Here is a 6,068-nt window from a genome sequence, read left to right as displayed (position 1 = left end):
TTTATGATGGCGGCAGAGACTGGTGGCTACCCAGTGGCGGTTGAGTTTAAAAAATAAAACTGTGTTTTCTAAAAAATGAAAACCTAAATCCGATTTTTCAATAGACTATTTGTTAATTTATTACACTAACACTTACTCTTCTACTGTTGATCTAACAGTCTGCAATGTGGAGGTGCTAGAAATAGATGATTCGGGACTTTCTTGAGCAAGTTTTGGTGTATCATCACATTTCTCTGCACTTTCCGGTGTAATTCCATTTTGCCTTTGAAAATCTGGCGGTATTTTTATAGCCGTAAAAAGTTTGTAAGAGTGGGAATGATAATAGCTATCGTTTAAAGATGTTTCGTTTGAAATTTCGACCGTAGCATAAGCGTTGCTACAACTTCTTTGAACCGGTTTCACTTTACGATACTCCAAAATAGTTATACATTTTTTTAAAGTTTTCGGTGTAAACTTCTGAAATTTTTCACACGTTTCTTATCTACAAAATACACATTTCACACCTACATTACTCATTATTGTAACTTACGGCATTAAATTCACAAAGTTGTGTTGATAGACAACAATCAAATTTATTGAATTCTCCCTGACGACGCATTACGTTTACAGAAAAAAAAGCGCTGTCCGTGATTATTATAAGTACATAGAAATTTTATGTAGGTATTCGATGACGGGTAGTTTTATATTAAAACTACTTCAACTTATGGATGTATAATGGGTTGACGTTTATAATACGCTGAATAAACAGCCAATAAATGATACAAATAAAGAAAATTTAATGCAACAGTACTTTCCAGGAGACGAAGAATGTAAAATACAGTTCTCGGCAGCTGTACGCTCCCTCTTGTTTTAGCTACATCGCCTCATGAAAATCGTCAGATTATATTTTTTTCCTAATCTTAAAGGGTTTCCTTCAAAATAAAAAAAAATCAATCGCGCTTGAGTATTTCACGTTTTTTTTACAACTTTGTGACTTACCCATTTCGTTAGGTCCCGCTCAAATCGTCAGATTATTGAAATATACACTGTTATACATGAACTTAACTTACCTTATCTTAATCTGACGCGCTAGAATATTTCGGAGGATAAATTTTTTTTACTAATCTGACGGACTGCCCTCAACGTAGTCCCCTGTATTAAGAGTCCATATATGGTAGGGGTACATTTAGAGGGTGCAATGTTTCTCCCATATGATAATCTGACGCGCTCGAGTAACTGCAAAAATCCCCGCTTGGGCTCCCCTACCAATACGTTTATAACGATAATTTTCACCTCCCCTAGTTTCATCTCTTTTTGTTTCGCCATGTATTATGTTTTCCATCTTTTGAGCTATTTTGCCGGTTATTAGAGTGCTCATCACTGTATACAGGACACAACATGTTTCGAAAGAATAAAATATGAATTTTTAGTAGGTGTATTAACCGTTAAAATTAGAATTCCAAAAATTACACTAGTATAAAAAAGTAATATTACCACGGTTGTTTAAAATGGTATATAAACTGCGCGTCATAGAAAACGGGCACCCTAAATAATGGGTCATTTTTGATGTCGCGTATCTCCTAAACCCGTTGTCCGATTTAAGTGATTTTTTGAATATGTTATAGCACTATTCTTTGTCAATATCACTGTATTAATATTTTTGCAAAACAGGTAAATTTTCATTATATACCGGGTGTACGAATCAAACTATGTTTTTTTCTCAAAGTTCGCAACACCCTGTGGCATATTCTAGCATATTATATAAAATACTAAAATTAAAGCCCGACTATAGCCTCAGGTTTTCTTAACATTCTTTTTTTTGATTCATTCATTTATGATGGATAATACAAAAGTTATGTACTTTAACAACTAGGCATGCTCTTTATCAGTACAGGGTGTTTCTAAAGAAGTACGACAAACTTTAAGGGGTAATTCTGCATGAAAACATAATGACCGGTTGCTTTATAAACATATGTCCGCAAATGCTTCGTTTCCGACATACAGGATGTTGAATTTTTTCTTAAAAACTGATGATTTATTTATTGCCCTAAAACCGGTTGAGATATGCAAATGAAATTTGGTGGGTTTTAAGACGTAATTTTTTAACATTTTTTGATATACAATTAAGAATTTTTTATTCACCATTGGCGTACATACGAATAATATGATCGGTCATATTACCCGTATGCGCTCCAATAGTGAATATAAAATTGTTAGTTGAATGTCAAAAATGCGCAATAACCATCTCTTAAAACCTACCAAATTTCATTTGCATATCTCAACCGGTTTTAAAGCAATAAATAAATCATCAGTTTGTAAGAAAAAATTTAACATCCCGTATCTCGGAAACGAAGCTTTTGCGGATATATGATTATAAAGCAAACTGTCATTATTTTTAATGCAGAATTACCCCTTAAAGTTTGTCGAACTTATTTAGTCCCTAAAACACTTTAGACTTATAACACCCTGTACTGATGAAGAACATGGCTAGTTGTTAAAGTACATAACTTTTGTATTATCCAACATAAGCGAATGAATAAAAAAACAGAATGTTAAGAAAGCCTGAGGCTATAGTTGAATTTTAATTTCAGTATTTTATAAATGCTAGAATAATCCACAGGGTGTTGCGAACTTTGAGAAAAAAACACAGTTTGATTCGTACACCCGGTATACAATGAAAATTTACCTGTTTTGCAAAAATATTATTACAAAGATATTGACAAAGAATAGGGCTATAACATATTCAAAAAATCATTTAAATCGGACAACAGGTTTAGGAGATACGCGACATCAAAAATGACCCATTTTTTAGGGTGCCCGTTTTCTATGACGCGCAGTTTATAATAATTAACTTATAAAATATGAATTTAAGGTATATCAACTTTTAATTATTTATTAAAAAAATACAAAAAGATACGCAACAGCCGTGTTCGTACTAGGGAACTCTCGATCTGCAGTCTAGTGCCACTGACCCAACATCAATTTGTAGATATCGATTTATTAACGTACTTTAAAATATAATTGCATAAGTCAAATTTGTAAAAGAGTTTGAAATAAAAAAATCGATTTATCCATACAGGGTGATTGATTAGTGGGGTAAAGCTCCGTAGATCCGTTATAGTAATAAATATCAATAAAGGTTAATAACAAAAATTGTAACCAACTTTGATTACAGATTGATAATCGGTAATCGTAAATTGTCAGTTTTAGACAATTCAGTCATGGCTTGTCTAAAATTTGGATAGATTTAGACCCGTAATTAATAATTTGCTCTGAAAAATGAAAATATCTCGAAAACTAATAAATTAGACATAGGGAATGTTATATAAAAATTAAAGTACGGTAATGGTACTTTTCGATAGTGATATAAAATACAGGGTGTTTCATTTAAAATTACTGAGAAAATAATGTACATGCGTTTTGACTCACCCTATATTCAATATAAAGAAAATTAGCAATATCGATTATTTATGAAAATTTTGACTATAAATAAAAAAATATGGCATTAATAAACCATTGCCGTTGTGCTTATTTTTATGTATACAGGGAGTTAAACTTGTTACGATTTTCATATACAATTGGTTATAACTTTGTAAACACCGTGTATAACAGTGGTGCTCAGACTCATACTACGTGGAATCTACCACATAAACTAGAAGTGTCCAGCGGTCCAGTGCTAGTAAAAAAAATTTTGAAAATAAAAAATGTTATTGCACGTTTCTATTTGATAAAAAGCTGTAACTACAGGGAGTTGTAATTAAGGTCATATTTTTCATCTTAATTTTATTTGTATATTGATACATGATCTATCCCAAGTTTTTATTATGATGGTGAGTAATTTCCGAGGGCCAAACGCAAGCATGATGAGAGATGTTCGTAAGTTAGCCTATTACGCTACTTTGATTTCACTACCTTCATTTGGGAAAATGCAGGCTCACTTAAGTACGTTGATCCAAAATGTAAGCTCCAGAGCTACTTGCTTGAAAACGGATAGTTGTCAGACGATATGAAAAACCAACATGTCGTATCGGTCGCTCTGGACTTACGGTGTACATGTGAAATTATTTTCAGTACCGCAGCTTGGGCGGAAATGATCCCCATGTTGAAAGTAATGAATATTTCTGTGGTAATTTTTTTACGTCTTCACAAGAAAATGGATTAGACACGAATGTTACAATATCTGTCAGTTTTTTAAAATCGGCGAAGCATCTTTTAAACTCGCTATGTGCTTGCAATTCCGTCTCGTAACAAACATAATTCAAATGAGCGGTTACCCTTTTTTTCAACGATGGAAAGTTGTTTAAATCCTTTCGGTTCATTTGAATTATCAATGTTTTTTCTGTATTTCTATTTTTTCCGTGAATCGCGATCGCCTTCAATATCTTTGGCGATCGACTGGTCGATCGCGATCGACCCGTTGAGCACCACTGCTGTATAACATACCAAACATTTATATTTTTTAATGGAGAAGTTAGGAAGATTTCAAATGTAAAATAAAATATAGGGTGTTCCATTAAAAAAAAAAAAAGAATGTGTGTGTACTTTGTACGCACGTAAGAAGTTATACTTCTATTATATGATTATATGATTATAAACGAAATTAATATACTTTTATTTATATTGTATTTAAATATTAAATTAATTTATACTTACTACTTCTCAAACATTTTTATTAAAACAGTGCCAAAAATTAAAATAATAAAAAAATAAAACACACACAAACACATTAAAAATGCCACAAATGATTTCTGAACATTAATTGTCGGAAAATTTTTTAACTAAATACGTATTTTCTGAAAATAAAATTATATAAAAAATATACTTACAATCATAAAATGTATAAAAAAAATTAAAAAAATAAAAGTTTCTATTGGGATTCGAACCAACTTACCACGCGGCTGGTATTTGCGTTGTATTGGGATTCACCCGCATTAAAAGTTTGCCACAGAGACAGCTTGTCATTATGTGCGAAGATCGTCTAACTAAACAGATTAACCTTTTGACATTTTTAACTTATGTAAATCAAATTATTTTGATTTTGAATTGAAATGATTTAGAATTGAAAAAATACAACAAAACATAGAGTAAGAAAACAATATATTAGGTGAATATTGATAGACATTTTGATGGTAATCAAATTATGTAAATAAAAGTATTACATACTACTTATGTATTTTGGTAGGTTCAAGGTAGGTATCGGAGCCCGTATAACGACTAATAAATTTCGCAATCACTTGCGTCATGCAAAGTGGCTATGTTCAAATATCATAACAAAATTTGATTAACTATTTATAAAACACTTACCAGTGAAAGATTATTTAGCTTTGAATAAGCGAGATCTGCGGCACTCATACCTACTAGTCACAGTTTGATGAGCTTTCACATTGGCATGCAACAATCATCTCTTCTATGTAAATAAGTCCAAAAATATAATATGAAAACTATTTAAAAAGGCAGTATAACCATTAACTAACTTTTTGTTTGTTGTTTTTCTTCCTACAAATTTTAAAACGCAACAAGCATACATTATAACCAAACCACAGTCCCACAGCTGCCATATTGGATAATTTTTGTCATGTCATTTGAACATCCAATCAGAACAAAGTTATAATGCGCATGCGCCCGGTCGCTAGGTTTTATCATATAAAATTTCACCGTCATTACGCCCGTAAAGAAGTATAACTTCAAAAACAAAACTTTGATGTGTCACTATGTTATCGAGCACCCTGTAACATTCTAACTAATTTTGTAATGTGAAGTTCAAAGTTGGCTACAATTTTTGTTATTAACTTTTATCGCTATCCATTAATATAACGGATCTACGGAGCTTTACCCCACTAATCAATCACCCTGTATAATAGCAGTTAAATATTGCATTGTTAGGTAGTTCTAAGCTATTCTGAAAATTTCAGTTACGCCTAGAACTATTTTTAAAATGGATGACAAAATTTGCGGAGTCCGTGACAACAACCAAGCCAAGTATATAAAAACGTTTTAAAAATGCCCCGTTATAGAGGTGTTATAGTTGAATAGGAATTTCATGGGACACCTAATTTACCTCATTATAAGCTAAACCTCGTAATACCTGT

Source organism: Diabrotica virgifera, chromosome 6, assembly GCF_917563875.1.
Source record: "Diabrotica virgifera virgifera chromosome 6, PGI_DIABVI_V3a".
Classification (NCBI taxonomy): Eukaryota; Metazoa; Arthropoda; class Insecta; order Coleoptera; family Chrysomelidae; genus Diabrotica; species Diabrotica virgifera.
Note: the sequence above shows the minus strand (reverse complement) of the source record.